Here is a 21,860-nt window from a genome sequence, read left to right as displayed (position 1 = left end):
TCTGGCCATCTTTATGTGGTAGTACGCATCCTTGAGATCGATCGAGCACATCCAATTGTCCTTCCCCAGGAGCGGGAGTATGGACTGTAGCATGACCATTCAGAACTTCTCTTTTCTCACAAACTGGCCGAGTCTGCTGAGATCCAAAATGGGTCTCCAGTCCCCCGTTTTCTTTGGAACCAAAAAGAACCTTGAATAAGTTCCGAATCCTGTCTGGTCTGGGACTGGCTGGATGACTCTTTTCTAGCAATCGGCATACCTCTATTGCTGCTTGCCCCATGTGACTGGGTGGAATGCCTGGGATTTTTTTGACGGGAAGTGGCTGGGAGGATAACGATATGAAATACCCTCTGGAAATGATACTTTGTAGCCAACTGTCGTTTGTTATATTTAGCCAGTTTTTTGGGTACAATGATAAGTGACCCCCGACTGCCTCCAGAGTAGGACAGCCGGGCCTCCCTTCAGGAGCGCTGGTAGGATTGACCAGAGAAGTGATCTCTCTCACCCTGGTGTTGCAGATCCCCTCTGCCACGAGGGTGGCATCTTCCATTGAAAGCCCCTCCTCTGCCTCTGGAGGGGGGCTCTCCATGTGTGTCTTGAAAGGCTCCTTAGGCTTTATGGAACCACATCTTTCTTCCCCTCTGACCTTTGGGAAAGGGTCGAGTGGGGGTGGAAAAACGGACTCAGATGGCAGAGTCTTTCCTTCTTGCTCACACCTGGTCATAGTCTCCTTCACCTTTGGCCTAAACACAGATGAGCTGTCAAATGGGGGTATTAGCAAATGAAGACTTCAAGGGTTCTGCGAAGGAACAGAGTCGCATCCAGACATGCCTCCGAAGAGCGATTCCTGTACCTGTGGTTCTACTTGAACCATCAACTGCGTATGATACGAGACGCATGGACGAGTTGACTATCGATTTGAGGGTAGAGAGCTGAGTGGCAATCTTGTCGGATACACTCGAAGTTACAGCACCCTGAAGAGCATCTCCCAACTCCTTAAGGGGATCTCTCTGCAGTCTGGTAAAATGTGTCATGTAGTTCAGTGATCAGAATGAGAAAGTCGCTGAACTGAACATGCGTTTCCCATATCTATCAATGATCCTAGATTCTCTGTTAGGAGGATAGATAGATGAAGTCTCAGACATTTGTTTTTTGGTGGCTGCCACCACCACCATGGCATCAACAGGGACTCCCTTGGTCAAAAAGGACTTATCCACAGGGGCTGAAATAAACTTATTAGGCCTCCTAGGAACAGGTTCCATAGATTCTGGAGACTCCCACGCCCTACAAGAGACCAGATCCATAAGCTCATCGTAGGGTGGAGATACTCAAGAGGTGGAAGGTTGAGACCAGAACGCCTTCAGGAGAACAGACTTGTCCTCAGTAGGGCTCTTGGACTGCCAATCACCCCTCTGCCTAAGAATTTCAAGAATCTCCGCAAAGGAGATGCCCTCAGAGGGGGATCTAGGGGGCCCTTCTGATTCACCCAGGTCGGTGTCCAATGTGAGAGACTCCTGGGGGGGGGGAGTCCAAATGCCTCCTCTTGCATAACCTCTTCCTGGGAACCTCTTCAGGGGGAATTTTTGGAGAGGTCTCAGAAGAGCAGGGAGCGCCCTGTGGGGCTACCTGAGGCTCAGGGTCTCTACGCTTGGGATGACCGGAGGAGACAGAAACTGACACAGACGCTTTAGGGGAAGAAGAGGCCAGACTTGAGATGAGGAAGTCTTAGGAGACAACACTCGCCTCATGGCATCAAATGCACCTCGGCTCCGATAAGGAGTCGATGCCTCCGATGGAGCCTCGATCTCCTCCTGCAACAAAGCCGTGGGCTCTGAGTCCGAGGTAGGAGCTGAGCTCACCTGAGCCGAGGCCCCGAGAGGAAGAGTCGGCACCAAGTCGGTGTGGCTATCCTCCCTGGACCCGACCGGAAAGTGTCGGCTCCTAGAGTCCCCGGTCGGTGCCGAGAACGTCCGAGCAGATGGAGCCAACGACACTGGAGCAGGTGTCGGCTCCAAGGGATCCACAAACATCAGGTCAGCCTTCTCCAGCTCTGAAGGTCCGGTATGGCTCGGAGGAGGAGCAGACAATTCAAGAATAGTGGTCTTCGGCTCTGAAGGTTGTGTCTGAGCAGACAGCAATTTAACTAGGCTTGGTGCCTTTATGAGTTTCTGAACCAGCTGGTCCATATCCAGATCAGATAGGCTTGACAGAGGACCTGGAAAAGTAAAGAGATGGAGCCAACTGGAGCAATATGGATGGAGGTTTTTCAGCAACCGGTTCCGAAAAAAACAGACTGTCTGCTCCGAAGGCAGTGGAGCCGAAGTCACCACACTTTGACCTTTTTCCTTTTTTGGTCCTAGAATCAGAGGAAGATTTAGATGATTTGCTGGCTTCATCCTGGTCAGACAATACCTCAGAAAAAGGGTGTTTGATGATACCCCTATCAATCAACTTCCTCTTCCTTTCTGCTAACACTCTGGTGGAAAAGGAGTGACAGATACTGCAAGACTCTTGCAGGTGCAGCTCACCCAAGCAGTAAACACACTGCACATGGGCATCCGTGACTGACATTTTCTGTCTGCAGTCTGGGCATTTTTAAACCCAAACTTTAAATGTTTGTATTTTTCTTCAGACATTTCCACAACTGAAACACACTATTTAACTATGAGCTGTTTTAGCCAACACACAAAACACACAAACAGCCAAGGGGAAACTGACAACTATATAATTATAAACAGTATTAAGAAATCCAAAAACAACAGTCCCAACAGGGAACACTGACTAATAACTAAAAAAGGGATCCTAAGGCCAAAGGGCCGAAGACAAGATAGATTATACTGAGGAAAGGGGTATGAACACAGTAAAACTACCATCTACACTAGCTAGTAACATCTGCTATTAAGAACAGAGCAAGAATATATAAAAATTGAAAAATATAACTTGCTGAAAGTTGAAAAACTCCCAATAAAGTCTCGAGCCAAGCTGGAAACCAAGAGATCCATGCCGTGGCAAACTTGATCTGAGGTAATGCCAGCAGTGCATTGTGGGATAAGGAGTGGGGTCTCAAGCTACTGGAGGACTTTGAGCTTGCAAGTCGGCCGTGTCAGAGCTGAGGATCAACTCCGAACCCATCAGTGATGAATGAACGGCGAGATTGAACAACTTCACATCAATATATTATACTTACACAAAGATAAGAAACTTTAATGTGCAAGAATGACTCAGCATGGAGTACATTTAACCCAAGCCTAGACTGAAAAGAATCTTCATGCTAACTCAACCACATACAATACTGATCCGACAAAAATCTTCCCTGTGACAGGATCAAATTAAAGACTTTAATGCAAGAGTGCCTAAAAATAAAAAATATTTTGTTTCTGCTTACCCTAGTTACGTCCCTGACCATCTGGTCCATTCCTTCTGGATCACCAGTGAACCTATTCATTCCCTGGCATCAGGGTTCACACAATATTCATCCCCTAGGCCAATATTTAGGTGAACTCCAAACAGGAGGAATCATGTTCACTGACAGGGGATCAAGTAAGCAATACCATCCAACTGTGGACAAACACAGTGTCTAAAGGGGATAGCTGTGCAATGGGTATGCGGTACACGGTCACTTCACCAAATGATGTAATCAAAGGTCATGCCCCCTCCTCACAGACAGCAGCCTCTATGTGATCACTTACCTTCACCACGGATTCAAGCATGGAAAGCTTGCTCAATCACATACCCCCCCCCCCACACACACACAAAATAGAAGTGAGCAGGCTAAGCTTCATCATCCCTCGACTCTGTACACCAAATCCACTAGGCACCAAAAAACAGAACTTCGTATCTTGTGACAACCAAAATCTGCTTACATCAAGCAGCCAGTCAGGCAAAAAAATTGGTATCCCCTTCATCACACACATTGCAGCAGCCAATCTAAGGACAAGGAACACTCTTGGGACAGTTGCTAGACTGAAAGGAAGAAGTGCAAAAAGAGAACACCATTTTCCAACCTGAAACCTGAAGAACCTTCTGCTAGGGCAACACCATAAATAACAGATGCAAAACAGTACCAACCTAGATGAATCTTAAGTTTGGGTTAATCCTCTCCATTACACAGTATACAGATTTCTTCCAGATGTTCCCCTACTTAAGGACGGACACTTGATGTAACAAGGTGCACCATGCTCCCTTGGCACTAGGGAATCACTTACCTGCAGATCAACAGCAAAGAAAATTTGCATCCTCATGCTGAAGAATGATAAACATCAGTTGTATAACATCATCTGCAGCCTAGGCTGGATGGAAAGGCCATCCACCTGCAGGAGGACAGAGAGGGATCATTTCTAAGCCAAAGAGGACCCATTCTCTAGATCAAATACTACAGATTCATAAGTACATAGGTCAGTAGTATAAAATCGGTCTGCAGGCCATTACAAGCCTAGCCCCCCCCCCCCCCCCCAAAAAAAAAAAAAAAAAACATTCAAAAGATCTCCAAGCCTCAAGTGGAGCAAAACAATATAGACTAGGGGAGAATTTGAAGCTGCCCATCCAACTATTTAGGTGTACCTTGAAGGTAGCAAAGGAGCTACTTTGTTTGACATGTAGTAAAAATTTGTTACAAATTTGAAGGGTGTGTTGGAAAAGGACTCTGTCAAGCTGCTTTACATGTATGTTGATGAAGACTTATTTCATTTAAGCTGGTACTTGAGGTGCCATTTGTTCTGTAAAGGAAAAGGAAGTCAAAGAAGGTAGGATCTTTCATGGCTCAAAAGGCTAGGCAAAGATCTACATGAAGGAATCTATAAGAGAGAACAGAGAGATGGCTGCCAGTCTGTCCCAATAACCAAGATTTTTGAGGCTACAGATCTTTTTAGTTACGAATCTTTGGAGATCTGTCAAACTGAGTGTTATATTTAGACATGTATGTCAGAAGTTTTTTTCTGAACTACTACAGAGACATGATGGTCAAGCAATAAGCAATTATCAACAAGTGGCTAGATCCCTTATGACAATGTCTGAATGGAGAGGTGTCCCCCCTATATAGTAAGAAAATGTTTTCTTTACCACAATGAACTATGCTACATTTTTTCACATTTAATTTCAGAGCATTGTTCTTGCACCAGTTGTTAACATGATTGAACCCATGCTGAAGCAATTTGTGAGTCAGTGGAAGATCAAACACCACCAAAAAAATACTTTTCCAGGCTAACAAAATCTCCCCCTTCCTCTTAAAACCCTCCAGAGTTGACATAAGAAAAGGCATTTCACTACCTCAACTTGAATATGGCCTTCCATTAATACCATACACTTCTAAACGAAATCACACTTCCGTTCAAACACTTGCCAATAAAATATGCGGGACTGCCATATACTCACCAAAAGAACTTCACTGTAAAACACTACACTAAGCAAATAGCATCCTGTCAAACAAAGGGCAGATCTCTTTCTTGGATCACAACTGTTCAAACTATTATAAAACCACACTCTCTCCACTAGCTTCCACACTAAAACAAGACTCCCCAACCTACAAGACCTAGAAATCTTGACCATTCTGCACACTCATTACAGACTCCTCAAACTTAACTCCAATGTACTAACCATTGCTTCTACATAATAGGTCTCTAAACCTGGGAATCTACACCAACCTCACATAAAGACACATCCTATTACTCAAAATTCTATTCTTAGCTGAAAATGCACCTCCTGAAAATGGTGAAATAATGCAATATTTCAAATCACACAACCTATTCAAGCCATAAATTCCCACTTACTGACACTTTCCTGCTTCACTCTAATCTCTCCACACTCAACTCTCGTCATAATACATTGCTTAAGTACTTCAAACAAGTATTGTAAGCATTCATTTACACAGTCATCTATTAAAAGATTTACTAATTTCTATATAACTGTATGCAACAATGCAACGCAATGCATCACATGCTTTATTACCTGCATCAGTCCCTGTGACTCCATACAAACTATATATATAGGGTCTATATTAAATCAGCAAATGCTTAAAAAAGCGAACGCTGATTTACCGACCCCCATGTAAGCGAAACCTTACAATCATGAACACGCTGAACGGCGATTTTTTCCCCCCAGGGAAAACAATTGCTGTTCCACAAAAAAAAAAAAAAAATACAAAAATAAATAAAAAACTTCACAACATTACATAAAGTGTTTTTTTTTCCCCCATCACCCCTGATGTGAGGGGGGGTTGTACCTATTTTAAACATTGGAAACCATAGACATGGATACTTACAAGTTGAATGAGCAACTCTTTCTAGAAGAGAATATAGACCCAAACTATGTGGGAGGCTATGCATCCCACACCCCCCTTACTATATATACTAACTCCAGGATTGCACTACAGTGGGGAACAGGGCATATACTGTTCAACAAAATAAGTTTCAGTCAAATGAGTTTTCAGTGAAGTGAGCTTTCAGTGAATTGTGCTCAGACAATTGATTTTCAGTGAAATGAGTTTACAACTAAATCAGTTTCAGTGAAATGAAGTAAACCCATATATATATATATATATATATAGTTGCTTCTATAACTGTATATAATTCTTGTATATTCGAGTATGTGAAACATGCAAGCACTAAGATATATACAACAACCGCTCACAACACAAAGACTCAAATAAAGCTTCAAATCATACAGATTCAAAGAAAAAACAAAGTTTGCAGGGTGCAAGTTCTTCTGTACCATCCCCTGCTATTTAAATACAACAACTCCGAGATCACACTACAGTGGGGAAATGGCAAATTCTCAGATGTCCACTTTATCATGATCCTGAGCACCTGAACAGTGCTAACGTTTGAAAAGTTCATTTCTCAAACCCTGCAGCCAATAATTCAAATGTTCAAACTCTTGTGAGTTCACACACACACACACACACACACACACACACACACACACACACACACACACACACACACACACACACACACACACACACAAATTTACCTCAGTAATTCTCAGCCTAATTTAATGTTTTCCTGGGCTGAGACTGAAATTGGACATTTGTGATCAGTGCTCTACCCCAGCTAACAAATATAAACAAATACAGTTGTCTGTATGTTTAGATGACTACAAGCCGGGAGTGTTAGCCTGACGGTATGAGAAACAGATGCCAAGTAGAAGAGGGCTCAACACTGAGCCTGGTCATAAATCGCTGGTAAGTTTTTTTTTTTTTTGCTTTCAGAAGAAACACCTTCAACTTTAACCACATGGGTTATGTTAAGACAACCAATTAGCTATCCACCACACATATAAGAACTTTAATGTCCAGATTAATGAAGTCTGAGATAATACACTCCGTACCTTTACCTATGAGGCTAGTGAGACTAATAGAGTCCATGGTTAAGCCATTTTGTAATGGCATTACAAAGCCAGTTTTCCAGGGTTCAGGAATGTAACTAGTGGAGTGACTTAGATTAAAGAGGCCAAATTTGGTACTGATAATCAGGAAACCTGGTATATCATCAGGGCCTATGTTTGAGGTGTTCTTAGGTTTAGAGAGGGATGACAGAACTTGTTCCATAATCATTAAAGGGATGTCTGGGACTGTGGAATAGCTACAACTGTTGTTATAGTAAAATTTGCACCAAACCTGTCAGTTAGGATTTTAGCTACTTCATCTGGGTCAGAGTGCGTAGTATTATTGTGGACTAGCTCTCAGCATTGTGGGGTGTTCATTCTTTACTTCCTGACATAAAGAAAGATTTGTAGTTATTTTTGGTTTTAGAGGCTACTTTAAGTTCAGACTCAGCTGTGAACTTCCTAAAGGTTCCCTTAAGCTCTTTATTAATTTGATTAAGCATGCTAATATGGTATGATGACTAAGACCTCTTATAAGCATTAAGCAATTTCTTTTGCTTATTATATAATTTATTTATACTGGTATTCTACGAAAGGGGGTTGTTTTTAAATTTCTCATTACATTTATTATGGGTAGAGATTGCCTTAAAGACAGATATTTAAGCAAGAGTAGAAATCAGAAGTACAGGCAGCAGCTTTAGTAATGGGATCAAATGGAGGAGGATTACAGCAGACTTTGTTTAGGTCAAGTAAATTAAATAGGTTTCTATAAATGCAGAGATATTTATAAGGGAAGTAGTACCAATTTTAAAAGGAAAAGGTCAGTAACTTATAATCTGATTTAACAAGGCATACGGAGGATACATATGGAAACGGGGATGAAGTGGCCATATCTGTGAGGACTACATGAATGATACTGAGGCCCCTAATAGGATGGTTAATTAGTTGTCTGAATGTTACTTTAGCCTTTCTGGAGTCAGTCAATGGACTGGCATCAGAAGAAACTTTTACACCTTGCAGGGTTCAATTTTCTTCTGCTGTTCTGCCTAGCCTCCTTCATAAGCTTAACCATCTCCTGTTGAGAATTTGTGCCTTCTTGCCATTAGTGCAAAATCATCCATGGTTTCAAGCTCAGTGTAGCCAGACTGGGGGTGCATAAGGGATCATTTGTTCTGTTAGAAGGTCCACTTGCAGAGATATACAACTTGGCAAGAGAAGATGAGATGCTAAGAAAGGGAAACTGTGCTGTCTTAGCCAAAAGGAGTTGTGATGATCATTTTTGGTTTCCCTTCCTCTACCTTAAGTACCCTGGGGTCAAGGATATGCAATGGAATGTGTACAGAATCAGACTTATCCAATTCAGTGAGAAGGCAGCTGTCCAACAGGCACTTTGAGTTGCTAGCCTTGGGCAAAATTGTCTCAGCTGCCTGTTCAGATGAGATGCAAAGAGGTGTCTTTCCAGCACACCCTATCTGCTGGTCTAGTCTGAAAAAAGCATCCATGCAGCAACCATTCATAGGAACCTGTTTGTTCTGCTCAGTTTACCTGCCATGACATTATCACATTCTGTTCTGAAGGAAAATATATTGACTTCCAGGATACTTCCCTGTGCTGCAATCTCCCTGGCCTGCATGGCCAGTCTTCACAGCAAATAGGGGCAAGTCCCTCCTTGTCCGTTTATGTACCACATCACTGTGGTGCTTCTGTCTGCACTTTAAGAACTCTCCCCGTAATGGAAGGAAGAAAGATTTTCAATGCCAATATGAGCTCCAGCACTTCCTTGATGTTTAAGGGTTTCTTTCTCATCCTGTCGTCCTAGGTCTCTTGGACATGAAGGCTTCCCATATGAGCTCAACGTAAGATGTCCCAAGAGTCTTTTTCAAGTGTCATTTCTGGTTTTGGAAGCTGTTAACGGCAAACTCTTGTTCAAAATGCTCTGTTGGGTCTGTCATTAAATCTCTTTTGTTATTATACATAGCAGTAGGGAAATACTGGTTTGCAACTTGTGAGGGTGAGGACTCCACCTGCTTTTCAAGGCTGCTGAACTTTTTTCTCATGTACTGGTGTGTCAAAGGCACCATCAGAATACATGCAAACACCTACCTACCCTAGAAGTCTTAGATGTCGCCTGACTGCATTTCTTTTCCACGGAGCTGGTGAAGCAATCTCAATCAATATCTCCAGTTTGTCTTCAAGAAGGAAGGTCCTACACTGAACAGTGTCCAGATATATTCAAAGAAAGGTCATTGTCTGAGGGAATCAGGGAGGATTTCCCTCACTGGACTATCATACCTTGGCCCCTGAAGCACTTTAGGGTGAAATTTATTGCATCAAAACATACTCTGCTAGGATTTGGGAATTGTCTAGGTATGGGGAAATATGACCGTCCTCTTTCTTGCAAAAAGCTATCACTAGAGCCAGATACTTTGTAAATAATTTTGGTACACTGAACAAGCCAAAGGGCAAGGCGGTGAATGGTTTATATGTATCCCCCCGCTGCAAATTTCTAATAACTGACCTCACAGCTGTTGCCCTGCACAATGCATTTACAGCATCACAGCTGCACTTCTTAAAGTACTTGGTTACTAGACAGGAAAGATCATATACATCCTGCATGTCTTCTTTTAGGTCTCTACCCTCAATTCTCCTTTGCCTTGGCCCATATCTGCTGTAACTGGGTCTACTGATAAGAAAATATGTTGTGCTGGCATTTTAAAGCCCTGAAGAGCAGGATAGAAGCTGTACATGCTTTTTACCCAAATCCATCAATGTCCCTGCTCTCTTCAACATTAGGGATATGGTTATGGTAGGAACTGAAACTGCATCCTTGTGAGAACCTATGGTAATCACATCTGTATCATTTAACGTGTTTTGGTACATGTACTTGTGGGAAACCTTAATCATATTAAACCAGTCAGATTTCCTGACAGAAGTGGGAAAGGGGGCAGACTCCACAGATGCACTACAACACATATTTCAGGATGTTTAAGGACAGCTAGTGGCTTAGGTTCAGGGAGACCCATGATGACTACATCTCAGCTAGGTTTTAAAGAACAACTTGGATTCCCCACTGAAAACTCTTCGTCATTCTATAAAGGGTACTTCCAAAGGAAAAATCCTTTGGTGGGGATGCAAAGGATAAGATGTCATCTGTGTCCCAGTTCAGGGTTTCTGCTGATGTGAACTTGCCCATATATGCTGGTTCATCAGCCACTAAGTCAATAGTGTTAGATGCCTGGAGAGGCATGCACCCTTTTCTTCTAAGAAAGGGCTTTGGACACAAAGCTCAGGTCTCTTGAATCTCTGATAGGAAACAAAGGTTTTAGCCACCTGAACTAAAAAATCTGACGAAGGTGTCAGTTATGGGGTGGGTGGGCTGAAGCACTGCCCAGACAAGGCTGTTGCAAACTGGGCTGCACTTGCTTAGCTTTTGGTTCCTTGTTCCTTCCACGATGGGACAGAGCCACCACTGAGATCTTGGGGATCAGGCAAAGGACCAAAACCTCAATGCGGTTGTAGGGAACTTCCTCATGTACAAATATCCTTGGGGTGCAGGTCTCCCCTTCTGTAATAATGACGAAAGCCTTGGAAGCCAATGGAGTTGCCCCTGTAGAGCGGCCTTTAAAGTGTAGGTTCATGAGGGCATTCAAAAAACTGAAGGCGAAGGTGCCCGCAAAGCAGTCGCATCAGGGGACTTGGGTAAAAATAACTTCACAGTGGAAGGCTGCCAAAGTGCCTCACCCTCATATGGCATCACCTTTAAAATACAAAGTTGTTGGTCTCATCTTCTGTTTCCTTGTGCTCCTTCCTTTTCTCCATATATTTTTTTGTTTACAGGAAGACTCCTAGAGACCTTGGATGATGTCATCTGGGCCCTAAACCATCCTTGCACCCCCTTTGTGGCAGCAAACACCTGTACAGACTTTTGACAATACTAGAATATATTCAAAATGAACAATGCACAGTGTGAACAGAAGTCCATGTCATGCTCCATGTCTCTGCAAAAAAGACACTTGGGAAGCTCTAATGCGGTATCTGCTTGCCATATATACTACACAGTATTTTTTTTATGAACTATATCCTGCATCAAACATTAGCTATTTAGTAAGAACTATCAAACAAGATAAAAAAATAAATTCCCTGTGGGGTATGCATCTTTTTCCCAGAAGAAATCAGACCAACAGACAGACTATAGACAGCATATGACCAATGCAAACTGCAAGACAAGAAAGATACGAGGATGGCAGTGGACAATGCCCCCTTTATACTACAGATGTTCCCATGTCAGGAAGAGGACATTGTTGGAAGCCTAGGGGTAGGGTAGAGCTCTGGAAACTGGCCAGCTGGGAACTACCCCCAGTGAGGACTGCAACAGTGAATACTACAATGAAAGTAGAGTTGTGCAAGAAATTACCATAACAGTAGATAGGGCTGATTACTGTTGCAGTATTCCTGACATATGGATTGCCACCGCTTAAGTCCAGCTGGGGTATCAATGCTTTAATTTACCTAGGTTGTACATCCGACTCATGACTTCAGCTCGTATGCACTGGGATATATAGATGGACGGACGAGCGTTGATCCTCAGACCATCTCCAAGTCAGAGGCCTGAAGACTACTGAGAGAAGAGACTAGTCAGCTATGAGGGGTGTAGTTCGAATAAGTAAGGAAAACATTCTCATTTCCATGTAAAAGAGCAGAGGAAAGGTTAAGAGGAATGAGAAGGTTGAAGTGAGGTAGAAGAGGAGATAGAGAGTGGGATGAAAATACTGCAACAGTGATCAGCAGGACATCTACAGTTACAGTAAGTTCTTACACAAATGTACTACGGCCCGACTAAAATCACTTTTGCAGTATTCCTGACATATGGGTGATTCGCAGAGGTGAAGGAGTAAACAGGGGTGGTTGATTACTGAGTAGAAGATATGTCCAGTAGTCCAGACACAACTGACCGAGCAAAGGCTGCCCTGGACCTGAAAAAATTATCAGTTTTATACTGTTGAAGTGTGTACAGAAGACCAAGTGGCAGCCTCCAAGATGGACCTGGAGTCTATGCCTTTGTGAAATGACTCTGAAGAAGCTAGTGCCCTAGTGAAATGTGATTTAGGGTACGAAGGCAAGGTCTTATAGTACAAGTAGCAGAAAAAGATAGCATTAGAGATCCAAGCTGCAATAGTTTGTTTGGAGACTTGCTTGATCCAGCTTAGGGCTCATAATAGAAACAGTTCATCAGTCTTTCTGACAGATTTAGTTTTGTTAAGATAAAATCCAAGTTGCCTGTGACTGTCCAGAGAATGTAGGTTCCGTTTTGTGGACTGGGAAAGAAAGTGGGAAGATAAACAGCCTGCCTGAGGGGACAGCTTGTTCACTACCTTATGCATGAAGGACACATTAGCCCTTTGAATCATGTCCTTGTGAAAAAGGAGGTAGGCAATGACAGCTGACAGGTGAGTTTTTATAGGAGAGTAGGCCAAACCTGATCACAAAAGAGTTGGCAGAAATATTACAATACAACATGACATTGTGATAAAAGTGGGTCCTGACTGTTTGCAGCACCAATAGGAATTGTTTTTCCATTTAACTGTGTAAGATTTTCCAGTAGTGGTCTACCTGGCTTCTTGAAGAACTTGAGCGACCTCTAAGGCATACCTTAGAGAGATCAAAATCCCATCATTCATAGGGTCAAATTAAGAGATGGAAGATCTGGGTGAAGCAGCAATGCTTTTTGCTGAGCTATCAGTGACATCCGCAGTGGTGCAATGGTAGCATTGTTGCCTCACAGCAAGAGGTTCTCCCATTCGATTCTCAACTGGAGTGCGGGAGTCTGCATGTCCTCCCCGCGGTTGGGTTGGCACTCAAAAGACATGCGTAAATGGGCATGCCTTCGTTGAAGGTTGAACGTCGAGCTGGCACCTCGGAGTTCGTGAAAATCTACTGCCAATCATTAGCAGACCAGAGTTCTTGCTGTGGCGACCCCCTAACCAGGAAAAGCCGAAAGACAACAACAACAACAGGTCTGGTTGAAGAGGAATTCTCCTGTAATTTCCCTTTGTCAGGTGAAATAGCAGGGGGAAGTCATGCTGCAATGGCCAAAATGGTGCCAGTCAAAGGAAATTGGCTGGTTACTTTTGTGCCTTGAGAAGAACTTTTGGAAAATTAGACACAGGAGGAAAAGCAGAGAGGAACGTCCCTGTCCACTGGCAGGAAAAGGCAGCTGTTCTCCAGGCTGCAGGACAAGGGTGACTGGTGTAGAAATGGGGGAGCTAATAGTTGGTTGGTGACGCAGACAGGTCTATGTATAGAATACCCCACTGAAGGTGGTTGTTTGGAAAGTCTCTCGGTTCAAAGTCCATTCACTTGGGTCCTACAGGGAGTGGCTTAAATGGTCTGCTAGTGCATTGTCCTGAGAACAGATGCTAGTGGCTGTCAGCGTGATGTTCATTTGGGCTGCCAAATCACACGCCTCCTGGGCTAACCTGCACAACTGGTAAGACTAGGTGCCTCCCTGTTAATATACCACAAGACTGTGGTAATGTCTCTGTACACTAAGTGAGATCCAGGTTTTCAAAAGGTAGGAGAAAATCCGAAGAGCTTGCAGGAAAGCCCTCATTTCTTTCAGACTGACATGTTCCTTCAAGAACAGAAGCTGCCATTTCCCCTGGACTCCATGTGGTTCTGTCCATGTCCCCCCACTGCCTTGTTCAAGGGATCTGTGTGAATCTACTGAAGAGGAGGTGGTGGTGTGAATGTCAGTCCTAGACTGAGGATGACCTGTCCCTTCCACCAAAGTAGCCCCTTTTTCAGACAAGGAAGGAGGGGAATCAGGGTGTCCAGGAAGTGACAGTGCTGGGACCACAGATTTCAGCTACCATTGGATTTTTCTCACATGAAGTGTTTCTAGGGGGGGGGGGGACCAGGGATGGTGACTGCATGAATCCCAAAGTCCTTAGCATCACACTTGCTGAGCAATGTGTTGCAAAGGAGAGATTTTGGGAAAAAGTGGACAGACTACGAACGTTCTCCTGGAGGATAAATGCATGCATTTTCCTTGTGTCTAGTTCACAGCCCAGGAAAACCAGATCATGTGTAGAGAACGTATGGGATTTTTTGTAGTTTGTAGTGAAACCCAGACCTGTAAGAAGTCGAATGGTGAAGTGTAGATGCTAAAGAAGAATTTCAGGAGAAAGAGCCTGATCAGTAGGTCATCTAGGTAGAGAAAAATCTTGATTCCCAGAGTGTAACAGAAAGCTACTACTGGAGCTAGACACTATGTGAACACTCTTGGAACTATGAAAAGACCATAAGATAAAGCAGTAAAAATAAAAATGTGAGGAACCAGAGAAAAACCTGAGAAATCTCCTGCAAAGAGGACAAATCAGTATGTGTAAGCAGATATCTTTCAGCTCTAGTGACACTAAGAAAGCTTGGGGGAAGATGAAAGGCAGAAGAATACGAGAGCATCCTGAAGGATGGTACCTTCAAGTAAATGTTTAGGAGAGGCATGTCTACAGGATTTCTACCACCTTTCTTTTTTTTTTTAGAACTAGAAAATTCCTGGAATCATCATTCTCTTTCGGCTTTTCCCGTTAGGGGTCGCCACAGTGGATCATCTCTTTCCATTTCTTCCTATCCTCTGCATCTTGCTCTGTCACACCAACCGCCTGCATGTTCTCTCTCACCACATCCATAAACCTTATCTTAGGCCTTCCTCTATTCCTCTTACCTGGCAGCTCCATCCTTAGCATCTTTTTCCCAATATACCCATCATCCCTCCTCAGCACATGTCCAAACCAACGCAATCTCGTCTCTCTTGCTTTGTCTCCAAACTGTCCAACATGAGCTGACCCTCTAATATACTGATTCCTAATCCTATCCATCCTAGTCACACCGACTGCAAATCTTAACATCTTTAACTCTGCCACATCCAGCTCTGACTCCTGCCTTTTTGTCAATGCCACTGTCTCCAACCCATATAACATAGCTGGCCTCACTACCCTCTTGTAGACCTTCCCTTTCACTCTTACTGGTACCCGTCTGTCACAAATCACTCCTGACACTCTTCTCCACCCATTCCACCCTGCTTGTACTCTCTTCTTCACCTCTCTTCCACATTCACCATTACTCTGAACTGTTGATCCCAAGTACTTAAACTCGTCCACCTTTACCAACTCTACTCCCTGCATCCTCACCATTCCTCTACCCTCCCTCTCATTTACACACATATATTCTGTCTTAGCCCTGCTGACCTTCATTCCTCTGCTCTCTAGAGCATATCTCCACCTCTCCAGAGTCTCCTCAACCTGATTCCTGCTCTCACTACAGATCACAATGTCATCTGCAAACATCATAGTCCACGGGAGACTTGCTTGATGGTGGCCTGATTTGAGAGATCTTGAATAATGGGGTCCAGAGGGGATATTTGGTTTAGAAGAGGTTGTGGCATGACTTTCACAAGGGGAATATTTTCCCAAGACATGGCATTGCCAGCCTTGCTAATGAGAGAACCCACCTGTCTGTGGTACTATCTCCACCTGGCCAGGGACAGTAGCAGTCTTTGGGCAAGAGGAGTAACGGAACTGAGGACAGGGGGAGGGGTGCTGCAGAGGTAGTCACAGATTTCTGCTTCCAAAGGGAGGCCTCTCCGCTGGAGGTTCCCTATGGAAGTTTTTCATAGTACCTTTTGCTAGGGTTTTCCTTCATTTCTGATCTACACCGGGATCCTTTCTAATGAAGGAGGTAAATTTAGATGGGTAGTTCCTATGGTATCTAGGATCTGAGAAGAGTAGAATCTCTCTGCAGTCTTCACGGTGTTCCCTCAGTCTTGGAGAGTTTTGAACAGGATGGCAGCCCATGGACCAAACATTAAGTTTCTGTCCAAGGAACAGACTTTGATTTGAAATCCTCAGGGATAGGCAGACTGCAATGCCACGCATATATGCAAATAACAGATCCAGTGGCTGGCACCCTAGAAGCCTCTACAGCATCACAACTGCGTGTAATGACGTGTCTGGCAATTTGAGTGGCCTGCGATAGTAAGCTCTGTATCTGATGCTTAGACTCTGCTGCAGGACAGAGCTCAAGTACTTTGTCATTTAAGTCTAGCAGTTAATTTCCCTAAAGGCAAGAGTAGCAGAGGTGTAAACTTTATTTCCCCATCTACCCACAGACATACTATCCTTTTCCGTAGATCGGGCATTAGCACTGGGCAGTTTAGAGGGCTTATCAGAAGACTAGAGAGAGAGCAAGACAGAGATGAGAGACACACAGACAGACAGATACTGCAGAGGGGTTTGCCACTGGATTCTTGTATAAATAGTCTTACATAAATATTTTATGTCATTAGGCACCTTGTAAAACCTGTCTGGTCTTTTAGGAGCTGTAGTTGAGAATCGGGTGCACAAGAAGTGGACTGAAAGGTGTCCTGGAAGGCCTCAAAGACACGTGGGACTAGAGAAGGGGCAGGGATACCCATCTTCAAGAGACTGTGAAACCTCTTCTGAACATCAGAGATCCGAGTGGATTGCCTTTGAAAAAGTGTTTAATCATATTCTGTACAGTCTCTCCACCGGAAACTTCATCAATACCGGAATCTAGTGAGGAGGAGTCCTCTTTGTTGGAACAGATTAGTCATGGAAAATGCAGCAGAGAAGAATAGTCTAGGGAAACTAGGGATGTGTTTTTTTTTTTTTGAGTAGTCTGTGGTTGCAAATACCTAAAGAAAGGACGTTTCAAAGATATAACAGCTTTGAGCAACCCCTGTGAGAAGTCTATCCACTCCTTTTTCATAGCTGCTGAGGGAGAAGCCATATGCCTAGTCTTCTGTTTATTTCTTTTTAGGCATGACACCCACCTGTATGAGACTCAGTGGTTCAAAACCCTGTCTGACTTCTATTAGACAGCCTGGGATCTCTTCCCCAACTACAATTTTAGGGATGCTGCATGGTCCCTCAGAAATGTGACAATGTTCCTCAGATGTATCAGCAGTCTACAAAGCCTCAGGAGCCATACTGGCTTTCAACGGGGCCTCGGTAGCAGGCAACTGAGAAGTAGCCTGATGTACCACTGGTTCTGCAACTTCAGCAGGTATGTCGGAGTCAGAAATGTAGTACTATAGAGCCATTCGAGGCTCCTCAGTTTTTTTCTTCATTGGCAGAGGGACATCCAGGGATATAGAGTCAACCATCTTGGACTGGGCCTTGCATTTAAGATGACGAGTCTCCACACAGGTGTTGAGAATGGAAAACTTCAACCCAAGGGTTTTGGGAATGAACGATTTACAGACTGGGCAAGATTTGTTATTGTGTTCCTGGCCTAGGCAAAAAGACAATAGCCAGGGAATTGTTATGGCTAGGCTTGTATAGGCCCTAGGGCTGATAGCCTAGTACCAACCTATGAACCTACGTCTTTGAACAGAATTTGCCTAATGCATAAGCACTTACCTCTCTTAGCAAATATATTACAACTTTCAACAAAATAGCACAAGTAAAAAGAAAGGTTCCCCAATGGGGCTCTTATCTGGATAAGTAATCAAAGCTGCTAAACAGGGAACGCACTGATCCAGTTGTCTGCTTTGCAAAGGCACCAGCCCTCCCGCCCACACACACACAAAATAACAGAAGACTTTGAAAGAAATGACTGGCCAATAAAATCCATCAAACCCAAACATACAACTGTGCCCCTGGACTGAAGTATCCAAAGATTCAGAAGACCCTTCTCTTGGGGGAGGATCCTCCCCCAAGTTATCTAGCAGGAACTAAGACAACCAAGGAAAGAGAAGCACCCATGCAATACAGGCTGCAGAAACTTGTAGAAACCAAGTGATAGCCCCAAATACAGCTGGGCCAGGACAAGGCTGACCCATCAAGAGAAGGAGAAGCCAGCAGACACAGTAAGATGCCTCCCTTGCCAAAAAGAAGGCCTTTTAACAGGGGAGTCATGGAGGCCTTGTCCAAAGTGCTAGCACATCAGGACAAGGTACTCCCAATGTACACCTCTCTTCCACTGAAATTCAGCAGATGCCAGTGCTCACAGGACTGTATACAAATGGATTACACTCTCCCAATCCACTGCCTGCAGTGAGTGACTTGCTTGCTCTGCAGCTGAAGTCCAGTAAAGCCACCCCATCCTCACACAGTGTGTGTAGGCAATAGACCAAAAACCTTGGAGGGGAGCAAGAGCCTTTCTCACATTGAAAGGGGGGTGGAGGAATGGCAAGAATCCTTACTCCAAAATGGGTAGGGGGATCAGGTTCCTATGATGAGAAGCAGCACTCATGGCCCAACTATGCTCTCCTTATCCCCAAATGGAATAAAATGAGGGAAGACATTCAGCACAGACTGAAGAAGCTCCTGCTCAGACAGCTGACTTCTGTCCAAAGCAGAATCTACCAAAGAACTGTTCAGGCTGCATGTAAAGTGGAGATGAACACACCCAACACAAAATGATGTAAACACCAATGCCCACAGCCCTTGCCAGAGGGTCCACTTCATACAAAAAACAGTAAATCTTGGTGAAAAGTTGTCTGCTTTATACTTCTCCAAAAACCTTAAAAGACTGAAATTAAAAGGCAAAAAGCTGTAGGTAAAAACTCTGTTTTTCAACCAAATCTTGAACATAAACAGCATCCCACAAAAACTATGAGAAAGATAAAGGGCATAGCAAAATTAATTTAAAATGGGTGGCGAAAGCCAAACACACTCTAACTGGGCTTATAAATGCCCTAGGACAGATAGCCTAGTATGAACCTATAAGTTTCACAATAAGCAAACTATAAGAGCACACAACTATAAGAGCAAACACAAATAAGTCTGGGGGGATGGAACTAAGGCACCCCCATGAGAACAACAGGCCTCCCCTACAATTCTAAAACTGAAATCCCAAGAGATTCACGTAAACTAGAAAAGAACTGCCTTTTGTAAGGAATCCCAAACTTTTCAAGTAGTATTTTTTGAACATTTGTTTGTTTGCTGGTTACTTTGAGAAAAAAAATAAAAGCTTCCTTACATACCACAGAATAATAATATGCTGTTATAATAATAACATTTTAAAGTACTAAAATATCCCTGTGCTGTGTGGGGTTGCTACACTGACACTAGATCATGCACAACTATTTTATAGCCTTTTTTAAACTGAATCATGTCTACAATGTTTTTAATATGTTTGTCATGTAGCAATAATTATCACTTTTTTTTGTTTTCCCCTAGATCGTCATTTTCCTGTTGGCAGTCTAACTTCCTACTTCTGAATTCAAGTATGCTTACTTGTTCATGTTGCATTCTTAATTTTGTCTTCCTGGGAAGGAGTAGTCAATTCACTTAAGCAATGTTGTTAATGTTCATCTTAATACAACAGTTTTGCTGATATCTTTTGTTTATCCTAACCACTACACATTTTGTTTTTTCTTTTTCTTTCTGTAATTTCACTTAGTAATATTTTATTTCACTGTTCAGTTTTTATATCTGTTTTTTTTTTTACTGAGTATTTGGCATGGTTGTTTTGTGTGTATTTTGTGTTACAGAAACATGGCACTGCTGAGTATTTTTGCATCTATGTCTTGTACTGCAATTATGTGATGTATTTTTTCTTAGACAGCTTTAGCAGTTTCCAACAGCCTTATTCTTCTATTGTTTCAGCTAAGGCAATTGTTTAGTTTGATATGCTATTGAACAACAGAGTGCCCATGCAACTACAGATTCACTAAATATACTTGTAGAAAAATTGGAAAGTCCCATGGAGGTAACTGATCTTACAACAATAAACTGCCCTTGAGGAGAGCTATAAAGATAAAAAAACAGTACCTTGGCCTTGGTGAAAGTTTGAGATGGTAGCCACGTGTACTATGATGAAGGAAAAACTTAACCTAGCCTCAAGAATATCTGTAATACATTCAAGTACTGTGGGAATGGGAGCAAAAAAGAGATTTCAGCCTTTGGATATAGCCCAGACCATGAACGATCCATTTGCTCCTGTAAGTTTTCATTTTGTAAATTTTTTTTTGGGAGGGGTGTACAGACCTCTCTATATGAAAAAGGAAGATTACCCAAAGGAAGGATGAGAAATGTTCTTTTGGAACTCAAGAACAATAGCTTCTCCATAAGATTAGGTAAAAGAGGAAAGAACAGGAGGTGTCAGTAAGGATGACTTTGGCTTTGTAAAGCTTCACATTCTGAATTAATCTTGCCATCAAATGAAATGGGTAAGTGGTATGGAAGAATCTAGGTTGATTTATATGCTACAGCATCCCCAGAGGGTGGGGGTACCCCAGGACTGGAACAAAGGGAGAAGAAGCTCTTGAACTTGGTGTTGGTAATGGAGGCAAAGAGGTCACTACAGCTTTCCACATTTCCAGAAATCTTCTTTACCACCAAAGAGCCAAGGGACAATTTGCAAGGTAGAAACAGGTACCTATTCAGCTTGTCCTCCCAGGAAATGGACTCCCTAAGGATACTGGCAGCAACAAGAACCCAGCTGCTGGACATCATATAAAATGCCTCACTTTCACACCTTCCAGGCATAAGAGGCAGGATCTGATTCCTCTCTATTTCTTGATAGAAATATCATGCTGTCCATCTAAAATGCTACAACTCTCACTGGGAAGGAGTTAAAAGAATTCTTAGAGAGTCAGTATAACCGTTTCCTCCACAGCAGGCTGACAGAAAAGTTTATCTACATGCCCTGAGTAGTCTTACCACATTAAATGCCCCTCCAACATCCCATAACATACATGTGCATGAGGAGTGTTGCTAAGGAATAACTACCAAAGGAAACACTGTGTGCGCCCATCCGTTTACCATGAGAGAGCGAGAGATACATTGGATATAAAAAGTTTACACACCCCTGTTAAAATGCCAGGTTTTTATGATATAAAAAAAAGAGACCACAATAAATTATCTCAAAACTTTTCCCACCTTTAATGTGACCTATACCCTATACAATTCAATTGAAAAACAAACAAATCTGTTAGGGGAAAAAAATATAAAAAATAAAAAAACGTATAATACGCTGGTTGCATAAGTGTGCACACCCTTAAACTAATACTTTATTGAATCACCCTATGATTTAATTACAGCATTCAGCCTTTTTGGGTAGGAGTCTATCAGCCTGGCACATCCTGATTTGGCAATATTTGCCTACTCTTTCTTGCAAAAGCACTCCAAATCTGTCAGATTGCTAGGGCATTCAGCTCAGGAGAACATTGCAGGACAGTACATCTGCTTGATTTTGCACTGTGCATTTCTTTGCACCTTTCCAGAGTCAGAAGAAATGAAAAACTACCTCTTGGGGATGATCTGATCTGAGAGTGCCACTGTAATGCTTTGATCTGTGTACCTTGAATGAAAATTTACAGGTCTGAGACTGGCCAGCAGAAATACATGATCCAGAAGATATGGCTGGCATTAACACAGTGCACAAGCTATGTGACAGCAACAATGAGAAAAAGAAGTCTTACCATAACATTCCATCTGTGTTGTTGATCTTTCATTCATCACTGATGGGTTCAGTTCCGAGCCCTTGGAACAGAGTTGACCTAATACGAAGCT

General features: G+C 43.0%; 1 protein-coding gene across 3 annotated transcripts in view; it reads right to left on the bottom strand.

Moving 5' to 3' along the window:
- Positions 1-21,860, bottom strand: part of ZNF639 (zinc finger protein 639) — a 413,600-nt gene that overhangs the window by 59,444 nt on the left and 332,296 nt on the right. The window lies entirely within an intron of this gene.

Source organism: Protopterus annectens, chromosome 4.part1, assembly GCF_019279795.1.
Source record: "Protopterus annectens isolate FY-2018-M chromosome 4.part1, PAN1.0, whole genome shotgun sequence".
Taxonomy (NCBI): Eukaryota; Metazoa; Chordata; order Ceratodontiformes; family Protopteridae; genus Protopterus; species Protopterus annectens.
Note: the sequence above shows the minus strand (reverse complement) of the source record. Positions and strands in the feature narration are given on the sequence as shown.